Here is a 12350-nt window from a genome sequence, read left to right as displayed (position 1 = left end):
TGGGAGTCCACTCAAGGCTTGTAAAGCACTAACATAAATGAGCTCATTTAAACCCCCGCCCTGTGAAGCAGGGGATATTTTTATCCCCATTTTAGAGGTGAGGAAACTGTGGCAGGCAGAGGTTAAGCACTAGCCCAGGGTCATAACATGAAACCAGTGTTTTAGTATCCACTAGTGGTACTGGTGTCAGGAAGACCTGAGTTCAAATTCAGCCACAGACACTTATTTTGTGACCCTGAGCAAGTCACTTAACCTCTGTTTACCTGAGTTTCCTCACCTATGGGAGGGATAACAGCACCTACTTTGCAAGGTTGTTGTGAAGACCAAATAAGATAATATTTATAAAGCACTTGGCACATAGGTGCTGTGTAATTGCTTATTCCCTTCTCCCCGCATTCTTCTTCTCTAGGTTTTTATGACATTGCTCTCCTACTTCTACCTGTCTGACTGCTCAAATTTCTTTGCTGGATTTTTAAACAGGCCATGCCAACTAACTGTGGGTATCACATGAGGCTCTATCCTGGGCCCTCTTATCCCTCTATACTGTCTCTTCTGGTCATCTCATCAGCTCCCAGTGATTCAATTATCTTCAAGCAGATTATATATATCCAGCCCTAACCTCTCTCCTTTCCAACACATTTCCAACTCCCTGTTGGATGTCACCTACTAGATGTCTCAGGCATCTTAAATTCAACATGTCCAAAATGGAATTTATTATCTCTCCCCAGCTTCCTACCCACTGCCCACTCCAACTTTCACCTCCTCCTCACTTCTCTCTTACCATCATCAACAGCCTCCCAATCACCCAGGCTTACAATTTAGGGATCATCTAGACTCCTCATTCTTTCTAACTCTATAGATATCTGTTACCAAGTCATGTAGAATGAACATCTTCTGAACATTTCTTATATATATCCCCTGGTACAGGCCCTCATCATCTCATGCCTGGACCATTCAATAGCCCTCTGGTTGGTTACCCTGCCTTAAGTCTCCACTCTGGTACATCTTCCTCTCAGCTCTACTTTTTTTTTTTTTTGGAGGGGCAATTGGGGTTAAGTGACTTGCCCAGGGTCACACAGCTAGTAAGTGTCAAGTATCTGAGGTCAGATTTGAACTCAGGTCCTCCTGAATTCAGGGCCAGTGCTCTCTCCACTGCACCACCTAGCTGCCCCTCAGTTCTACTTTTAAAGCAATCTTCCTAAATCACAGATTTGACCATGTCACTTCCCCCTTAGTAAACTTCAGTGGCTCCCTATTACCTCCAGGATCAAATATAAAACCCTCAATTTGACTTTTAAAACCCTTCATAACCTGGCACCTTTCTCCTTCAACAGTCTTTTCACATTCTACTCTCCTCCAAGTATTCCACAATCCATCCTTGATTCCATTTATTCTGATAGTACTGGACTGTCTCCCTTGCCTGTTTTTCTCTCCATCTGGGACAGCTAAATTGCACAGTGGTTAGAGCACTGGCCCTGATGTTGGGAAGACCTGAGTTCAAATGTGATCTCAGACACTTGCTAGCTGTGTGACCTTCATATATGAAGTGGCTTCAGGTATATATATATATATATGCATATATGAGGGGCAGCTAGGTGGTGCTATGGATAGAGCACTGGCCTTAAAGTTGAGAGGACCTGAGTTCAAATTTGACCTCAGACACTTGCTAGCTGTGTGAACCTGGACAAGTCATTTAACCCCAATTAACTCAAACAATGCGGGCCATCTCCAGTCATCCTGATCTATACACTGGACCCAGATGGCTCTGAAGAAGAGAGTGAGGTTGGTGACCTTTCACAGCCCTCCCTCACTTAAATCCAATTCACCACAAGTCATGACATCACCATGATATCATGGTCCTCTTCGAGGATGAAGTACAAACAACATATATGAAGAATACAAGGTTATCGTGTACTTCACAAATACACTTGATAATGATGTAATCTATGTGTGTATCCAATGTATGATATATGTTTACATATATGTATATACCTGTAGTCCATAGAGTATGGTGAGCTACAGCTGTATGCTCCCAGCAAGAATCACACCATCTCTGAGTTTCAAAGGCTAATACTTGCACGGCTTGTCATTAATGTTCTTGTCAGAAGTTTGAGAAGCAGTTGCTTTCATGCCCTGTGAGTTGGCACTGCCCTCCATATATAATAGTCCAATGCATACATTTGCCTTCTTCCCAGACTTCTCAGAGCAGACCTGTGCAATCCTACTACTTTAGTTCCAGCTGCTGCTGTCTTGCTAAGCAAGCACATGTATAAAAATCATGGTAAATTAGGTGGCTAACAAACTAGTCATGCTTCAGGGCTGCTAATGTTTTATTAGTTTTACTTTCAAAATTGTAATCTCTGATATGATTTTATGTTATCTCAGCCTTGTTATTTGATTTACTTCATTTTCCCATACAATGTACCAGACAAATAAACAATGGTAAAAAAATCTTAGACATTTAACATGCTCTATTGTATTTTATGACACTGTTACAACAAAATGCTTGGTGAAGGGTCTTGGTTTTCACCTGTCCATCTTTCTTGTTTGAAAGGTTTAACATTAACTGTACTAAACATATACCAAAAAACAACAATGTGGTACTTTGAAAAAGTGAATTAGCATATCCTTTACAAATGATTTCAATGTCATTAAATGCTTACTATGTTCAAAGCACTGTGTTGACACATAACCAAGATTTCAAGCCATCAGAGAAGTTCTATTTTACTGAACATATATAAATACATAATAGTAAACACTTATTAAGTGCCTACTATGTGCCAGGCACCATGCAGCATGCTGGGTAAGGATGTAAAGAAAAACAAAAGATAGCTTCTGTTCACAAAGACCTCACAGTCTAATTGGCAAGAAAATATGCAAACAATTATGTACAAGCAAGCTATAAATAGGATCAACTGGAGATAATAAAGGGAATGCACTAGAATTCAGAGGGCTTCCTGGATAAGATGGAATTTTAGCTGGGACTTGAAGGAAGCCTGGAGGGGAAGATAAGGCGAAAGAGCATTCCAGTGTGGTAAATATTATTTGTGGTAAAGATTAATATTGCAGTTTTTAGCTGACTCATTTGGGAGGGGCCACACCTGACCCACCTTGAGGTTACATATGCTACTGAGGTCAGAAGGAGAACTCTCCATAGGCAGTTTTTGAAGGACCTCCCCTTTTGGGGGAGGAAAGATTGAACGCTCCCTGAAGGGAGGCAGAGGGTTCTTCTGGAATGCTAGGCTTCTTCCAGAACACGGTCTTTTTCGGACTTCTACCCTTTTGGTGGTGGCCTGAGTTCTCTGTCTTGGGCAGCTGCTTTTCCCAGGTGGCATGAGCAACTGTAGACTCCCAGGTTTTGGTGAGTTAATTACAGAAAACCCTAAATTCTTTTGAACTAGCTTAATTGGAGACAATCTGGGGATTGCATAGGCTAAGTTTAGAGTTAAGAGTATTTCTCTGTATTTCTATTTTCCTATTTCCTTATCTTTGATTTTTATTAGTTTTACCTTTGTTGTTTAATTAATTCCCAAGTAATAAAATCTGATCCTTTTGAGAATTAAAGCTTAAAGGCTCCTTTCTTATTGGCCTGGGAGAAATATCTAAAAAGGGCTGTTCAGAGGGGCGGGTGAACCTAAAAGGTCCCTCATATTTCCAGGACCCCAATATTAAGGCAAGTCACCCAAATAATGCTCCGTATATCAAATTTTGGCCCTCACACCAGTTATGGAGGGCAGCCAGTGAAAATGATCAGAATGGGTGTAAGGAGATTAGCAAGATGGGAATGGGGCAGGTTATGAAGGGCTTTGAATACCAAACAAAGGATTTGATGTTGAATGATAGGGAGCCACTGGAGTTTATAGAAGGGATGGGAGTGGGGCATGGTGATATCCATGCTTTAGGAAGATCACTTTGACAGCTGAGTGAAGGATGGATACAAGGTAATTTGAAGAGGAAGAAAATACAACTAATAAATCTGAGAAGGCTTAATAGAGGAAGTAGAGCTAAAACTTAGCCTTGAAGGATGATAAGGAGTTCAGAAAGGAGTGCATTTCAGGCACAGGACATAAGCCATGCAAGAGTGTAGAGATGGGAGAGGATATTGAGTATAGGGAATAAATAACTAGTAACCCTGGTTGACTGAAATATCACGAATGAAAAGAAGTAATAAAAAATAAGACTAGAAAGATAGAAGAAAGATTGTGGAAGGCTTTAAATGCCAAACTATGGTGTTTGTATTTGATCCTAGAAGAAATAAGAAGTCATTGCAGGTTTTTGCACAAGGGTGTGACATAGTCAGATTTGTGCCTTAGGAAGACTATTTTGCCCTCCACTTGGAAGTTATACTGAAAAGGAGAAAGACTTGATGCAGTGAAAACAATTACGAGGAAATTGTGTGGAGCAGGTAGGTGGTGCAGTGGATAAAGCACCACTAGCCCTGGATTCAGGAGGACCTAAGTTCAAATCTGGCCTCAGACACTTGACACTTACTAGCTGTGTGACCCTGGGCAAGTCACTTAACTCCCATTGCCCCACCAAAAAAAGGAGGAAATGGTAATAGCCACAGTGGGCCTGAATTGGAATGGTCTCTGTATGAGTGAAGAAGAGAAAGATGTAAGAAATATGGAAGTCGAATTAGATTAAAAAAATATATTTCTGTTTAGGAGTAAGGACCCAGTTGAGATTAGATAATACAAATGTGAAGTGAATCTTCTCTAGCCAGAGTGGTTATATGATTTCTAGCAATGTACAGCACTTTAGAAGTAGAAGGAAAGAGAGAAGATAGTAGGCATACCCCAGGGTTAAAGGAAGATAGGGTTTGAATGATAGTAGATTAAGAAGGAAAGGGAATCAAAGTAAAATTTGAAAACTATAAAGGGGGAAGAGTGAGGGTATATCTGTTGACTGAGAAATTAACTGACAAAACCCTATCAACTACCCATGACTTAATTTCAGAAGAAGTCTGGCAGAAACAATGGCTTAATGCTTGAGGTCATCATCAAGAACTTCTGGAGGATATCTGCACCTTCCTGAGAAAGTCTGATGTTCAGGGACCACAAAGATAGTGGTTTCATGGGAAAAGCTATGTCCTAACAAGTACTTGAGAGACTGGGCTACTTACATGTTAACAATGTTGCTCCCAGAGAGTGGTGACATCCTACAAAAAGGCAAATATAAGAGGAGTCACTCAATAGGGATAAATGTCATATCTTACAATGGTTCAAAGTTCAATCTCACAAGTACAAAAAAAGGAATAGCAATCTGTCTAAGAAAATTGGAAATTTTAGTGGACTACAAGATCAATGCATGTAAATAGTATGATAAATATGACTCAAAAAGCTAATTCAGTCTTTGGCTAAATCAAGAGATCTCATTGTTCTCTGCCCTGGTAAAAATCACATCTGGAGTATTAGGTTCAGTTCTAGACCTTACATTTTAGGAAGGATGTTAATAAATGGAAAATAACATGAGGAATATGGTCAGGGTGGTAAAGGGCCTTAAATTTATCCCATATAAGGATCAATTGAAGGAATTGGGAATATTAAGCCAGGGAAAGAGAAGGCTTGGGGATAGTGAGGGTGACTATAGCTAAATATTTGAAAGGTTCTCATATATGCAGACATGGGATTCGGTCTCCTGTGGCTGGTTCCAGAAAGCATAACTAAGAGAAATTGATAAAATTGTTTCTATTGATGAATACCAGATTATGGAGTTTAGATGGAGAGGGAAGTATTTAGGTTTGATTAGTAGCAGGTTTTATAGTTGACACCCCCTTTCCATGTGTACTATACATGGAGTGATCACCCCCTTTATACTTGCTCCTGAATAATTTTCTTTATTCATCTTCAACTGAGTTCCAAGGCAATTAAGGGGAATGTTCTGATATTTCCTTATTAATTACTCATATCATCTCTCATTAATTAATCAATGAGCACTGAATTTCCACCCCAACTTATTAAAATTATTTAATATACTGCAGAAAGCTCTTTTCTCATATTTTTGATTATATCTTTATCTACCAAAACCTTTGAATCTCCTTGGCTTAAGTAAATATCGAAGTCCCATTTTTTTCCCCTGAAAGATTATACTCAGTTTTGCTGGGTAGGTGATTCTTGGTTGTAATCAAAGTTGCTCTTTTTCGGGGGGAGGCAATGAGGGTTAAATGACTTGCTCAGGGTCACACAGCTAGTAAATGTCAAGTGTCTGAGGCTGGATTTGAACTCAGGTCCTCTTGAATCCAGGGCTGGTGCTTTATCCACTGCACCACCTAACTGCCCCTTGTTTTGTTTTGTCTTTATAAATATCAGCTTTACAGGCTACATAAGTTATTTAAAAGTTTAGGAAATGATAAAACATGGGCATAAATGATTATTTGTAATAAATAAATTGAGAGTAAGATTATAACTAGTAACAATTCTTTTTTTTTTTTTTTAAGTTGAGGCAGTTGGGGTTAAGTGACTTGCCCAGGGTTACACAGCTAGTAAGTAGTGTCTGAGGCCAGATGTGAACTCAGGTACTCCTGACTCCAGGGCTGGTGCTCTATCCACTGCGCCACCTAGCTGCCTACTAGTAACAATTCTTACCTTTATGACAAATTGCTTTTAGTTCTCTCAGGATACTAATTAAAGTCTATTAAGAATTCTCTTCATCTTTCCTTACAAGACAAGGGTTGAACTAAATTTTATCAGAAATAAATTCTTTTGGTCCTTATTCTTTCTCATTTTTAAAGTCTATTTTCAGCTACAGTTAATTCATACTTCAAAATGACAGTTAAACTAATAGTGTCTCAAGTTTCTTCCTTCTTTAAAGTACAGTAACCCACAAATAAAGAAGTAAACAAACAAACGAATGAACAAATGAATAAAGAAAGAAATAAACAAACAAAGAAATAAAGAAATAAAGTATAGTAACTATCCATAGTCTTTGTGGAATAGTCTAAGGAAAAGCTTGGAAAGTGTAAAATGAGCTACCTTGAGGCACAGAGGATTCTTTTATAATGGAGGTGTTCAAGCAAAGATTGAAATACTACTCATCATGCATATTGCAGAGTGGATTTTTTTGCAGGTATAATTGAACTAGATTGCCATTCAGTTCCCTTCTGACTCTGAGATTCTGTGTAATCCCTCTCATCTAAAAACAATCTTTTCTTGACTTTAATAAGGTTGTGTGATGATTTTACTCAGAGTCAGGAAATATTGCAGTTCAAATAATACCTCTGACCTTTAGTAGTATTGTGACCATAGGCAAATCACTTGATCTCTCTGAAACTCAGTATTTGTAAAGTCAGGATAATAATATATGTAGCATTTACCTTATGAAGTTGTTGTAGGAATAAAAAAAGAGATAATGTATATAAAGTGCTTTGCAAATTTAAAAGTGCCACCTAAATGGCAATCATTATTAAATTATGCTGCCTTTCCTTTCATCTCCAAGTCATCCTTATTTTTCCTTTCATGATTTTTCTTCTTCTTACCAGACAGGTGGCTCAGTGGACAGAGCACTGGACCCAGCGTTAGGAAGATCTGAGTTGAAATCTGGCCTTAGACATTTACTAGATGTGTGGCCCTGAGAAAGTTCACTTAATGTGTTTGTCTCAGTTATCAGTAAAATGAGCTGAAGAAGGAATGGCAAACCACTCTAGTATTTTTGCTAAGAAAGCTCCAAATGGAGTCAAGATGAGTTGGACATGACTGACAAATGACTGAACAACAACTGCCTGCGGTAGTTGGAGCTCTACTTCTCACTTGATATCCTGTGCAATAGCTTATTAGAATATTCTCCCAACCACCAATTGTCCTTCACACCACTGCCCACTTAGTCTTTGTAAATTACAGTTCTGATTAAGTTACTCTGCAATATAAAAAACTACCATGCTTCCTATTATCTACTGTATCAAGCATCAAAATCCTTTGTTAAAAATGGTGGGTGATGCTGGAAGGATCCAGACAGTGGTATCAGGTACTGGAGTCTAGATAGGCAAGAGAGGGCAGACCATACAGGATATTGAAGTTCAATAGGGAAAAAATCATAGAAACAAATGTGGGAAAGAAGAAGAGGTATGGGCACTTGGGTAGGGCAAGAGGGTAATCTGGTACTATGTCATTGATAGAAATCTAGATAGAATCAGGGAGAAAACAAAAGTGAGACATAGATGAGTGCTTGAGCAGATGGGCAAAGCACCATCTGGTGGTAGGCTGGTGGCAGATCCAAAGAGGTAGATGGTTAGTGTCAGTAGCCATTTGTAGTATGGATTCAGAGGAATCAGATTCAGGGCCAGAAATTTGTTTTCTTTGAATATCAACACAGGTAAGATAGGACTTTGGTTTGGGATGAATTGGGGATACCTTATAAGCTGCCTGAAGAGAAACTTAGGTTTTGGTGAAAGGACCCAGTAATTAGAACTGTGTGGAGGTCTTGATTACAGGAGAGTAGTCCATAGAGAATTATAAATGTCCCCATTACTTATGGTGAGTTGGGTCCTAGCTAACCTCACCTCCAACCCCTGACAGAAAATACTAATCATGAAACTAATCAGAGAGATTTTCTTTTTCTCTTATAGGACCTCAGATATAAACGTTGATATCTTTAGAGCTAAGGGAGATAACTTCCTCCTATAAATCTCTCAAATGAAGATTGCCATCCTACTTCTCAAGGTCCTATATCTGCAAATTACTTTTCCCCCTTTTTCTTTTTATGTATCAAGTACTATGCTAAGTGCTAGGAATACAAATACAAGTAGAAAGACAAATCCTTGTGCTCAAGGAGCTTGCATTCGTTAAAAAAAAATTAACGTGATCATTTTTTATATTTTATTTTTTTTAACTGCATGTAAAATAATTTTAAACATTTCATCTTTTAAAATTTTGAGTTTGAAATTCTCTTTGTCCTCCCTCTTCCCCCCTTTGAGAAGGCAAGCCATTTGATATAGAATAGACATGTATAGTTGTGCAAAACATTCCCAAATTAGCCATGTTGTGAAAAGAAACGCAGACCAAAAACCAAAACAAAAATAAAAACAAAAGCCCAAGAAAAATAAAGTAAGAAAAAAAAGTATGTTTTGAATTGCATTCAGACTCCCACCAGTTTTTTCTCTAGAAAGAACTTCAGAATTGTCCTTCAGAATTGCTTTGGATCATTGTATTGCTGAGAATAGCTAAGTCATTCACAATTTGTTATCCTACAATATTACTGTTACTATGAACAATGTTCTCCTGGTTCTGCTCACTTCAGTTTGCATTAGTTCATGTAACCTCGGTTTATATGAAAGCATTCTGCTCATCTTTTCTTACAGTATAACTGTATTTTGTCATAATCATATACCATAACTTGTTCAGCCATTTCCCAATTTATGGATATCATCTCAATTTCCAATTCTTTTCCACCACAAAAGAGCTACTATAAATATTTTTGTACATATAAGTCCTTTTCCTTTTCCTTTTTTTTTTTTGGTCACTTTGGGATTCAGACCTAGTAGTGGTATTGCTGGGTCAAAGGGTAGATCTGTCTTCAATTTTCAAAAACAATCTTTTGTGTTAAATTAAACTAATATGTTAAAGAAGAATAAAGTCTCAGAATTTTAATTTTTGGGTTTGATACAACAAAAATAAAATTACTTTTATAGTGTACAGTACATTGGTGTGCATTCCAAAGCAATGGAGTTAGGAATTTCCTTTTTGGATCTGGCGCCTAAATCCTTAGGTTTGGGTTTTTTGGGGTTTTTTTGATACATTTGTTGAATTTTTAAGACTTGTCTCAAAACCAAATTGTTATAGGATATAGGAATTAAGAGACTGGTGATTCATAAATTTTGGATGATCTCAGAAAACAAATGAGAACCATGCACAAGAAACATGGCCCTTATACAATTAACTCAAGCACAAAAATTTGGAGGACATTATCAAAATGTGACAAAACTCCCTTTGATATTTTTAGTTGAAAAGCTAATATGAAATAGAAATGTTATCCACTCCAATTATGTAGGTCAGTGTCCAGAGATTTCTCAATCATTACAAAATTATGTTTTTCCCCAAATTGCTTTTGTCTCAGAGCATTTCTATCATCTTTTAGTTTGCATTCATTTCTCCATGTCTGTGGAAATCTAGTCTTTAGAAAAACCACAAATATTTTCACTGCCTCGCATCTGATTAAGTCACATTACTGAAGTCTGACTTGAATTTTGGAATGACTCATTCAAGAATGCCTTCCATTCAATGTGAGATTGCAAAATCCAAGATACCAATAATCAAAGAAAATAAAAGGGGTGAGAAGAAAAAGGAGGGAGGTTTTTGTTGGATGGAAGTTATAAGGGCAAGTTGACATGAAAAAGAAGTCTGGTTACCCTATAATGAAGGATGAGAATTCCCAGGAAGTTTAGGTCTAATCATAGTTCTCTTATACCCTCCATGACTAGGGTTACTTGGGTTACTTAGATGGGTCTGTGACCTTGTCAATATGGTTACCCCCTCCCATAATGCAGATTGCTGCCCATTCATACCCATCCTTCCTATATGTTTCTTGCCTGTGTTTTCCCAAGAATCCTCCCCAAGCCCTTAAATGTAATAGGGCCTTTTTCTAAATGTCTTCTTGTATCCACTATCTGATCAATACAAAGGTATAGAGACAAGGAGATAAGAGACCATATGTTATATGTTAATTTTTATTTTGTTTTTTTTGTTTGTTTTTTGGTGAGGCAATTGGGGTTAAGTGACTTGCCCAGGGTCACACAGCTAGTAAATATTAAGGGTCTGAGGCCGGATTTGAACTCAGGTCCTCCTGAATCCAGGGCCAGTGCTTTTATCTATTGTGCCAACTAGCTTCCCCTATGTTAAAATTTTTTAAAGTTGATACTATATTTCAAGAAATCAATAATAAAAATTTTCCAGATCTCTTAGAGCCAGAGGGAAAAGTGAAGACATATTAAAAAATCTATCAATTATCTTCTCAAAGAAACCACTAAAGGAAAAGTCCCAAGACTAGTCAAAATACCCCAAGCTCCCATGACTATATATATTGCAATTCATACACCTACACACATATGCTTGTGTGTGTAGGTATATTATCAGCATCCAGAGAGAAGCAACTCACTTACTGAGGGACTAGAGTCAGCATTTCATAAGAGCAGATTGCTTCTGATATGAATGAGAGGAGATCTTGGAATACAATATTCCAAAGGCAAAAGAGTTAGGTTTACAACTAAGAGTAAATAACTTACCTGAAAAAAACTCAACATAATCCTACAGGGAAAAAGATGGATCTTTAATGGATTAGAGGACTTTTCTGATGAAAAGACCGGAGCCAATGACAAACTTTGAAATGTAAACACAAGAAATCTAGACAGGTAAATTTATTTGAACAATTGGAAGGATTATGTGATGTTATGGTGCTAACATTTTTACTTGTGGGAAGGAAACAAGTATCTCTTCAGAACTTAATGTCTTCAAAGAGTATTGCGGGATTTTAGTAGGAAAAACAGAGAACTTAGATTTGTTTTGTTCTGAGGGTTTTAAAGGGGAGAGATAAAAGGAATTTTTTGTTTGTTTTTGTTCAGTCGTGTCCAACTCTTCTGGATACCATTTGGGGTTTTCTTGGCAAAGATACTGGAGTGGTTTCACCCACTAAACTCCAACTCTCTTTGCATTGGCTCTCTCATAAGCCTGGAAACACACCCTTGCCACCTCAACCTCTGGGATTCTCTAGCTTCTTTCAAGGCTCAGCTGAAGCACCACCTTCTTTCCTGTTCCCTTAGCTGCTAGTCCTCTCCCCTTTATCTTCTATCTATATTATATGTAACTAAATATTGGTATATTTTGGCCCCTGTTGCTAGACTTTAAGTTCTTTGAGGACAGAGACAATTTTGCTTTAGTCCTTATGTCCCCAATGCCTAGTGGAGTGACTATAACAGGATAGACACAATAAAGTTTTGCTGACTGACTGACAAAAAAAAAAAAGATACTGGAGTGGTTTGCCATTTCTTTCTCCAGCTCATTTTACAGATGAGGAGATTGAGGGAAACAGGGTTAAGTGACTTGCTTAAGGTCACACAGTAAGTGTCTGAGGCTATATTTGAATGTATGAAGATGAATCCTCCTGATTCCAGACCCAGTACTTGATCCATTGAGCCATGTAGGTGTCCTATAAAAGGAAGACATTAGTGTAGAAAGGAGAAAGAGGAGGTAGAACTTGCTATTTCATATATTTGAAGTGTTTGAGAAGAATATATAAACAAGAGGAAGAAATTGGGGGAGAGGGCATAAGATGAATAGTTACTCTTATCTGAAGTAATCAGGGCTGAACATACATAGAAATATTTTGGTGTAAGAATACATCAAACTCAACAAGGAAAACAATGA

Source organism: Dromiciops gliroides, chromosome 3 (genome assembly GCF_019393635.1).
Source record: "Dromiciops gliroides isolate mDroGli1 chromosome 3, mDroGli1.pri, whole genome shotgun sequence".
Taxonomy (NCBI): Eukaryota; Metazoa; Chordata; class Mammalia; order Microbiotheria; family Microbiotheriidae; genus Dromiciops; species Dromiciops gliroides.
Note: the sequence above shows the minus strand (reverse complement) of the source record.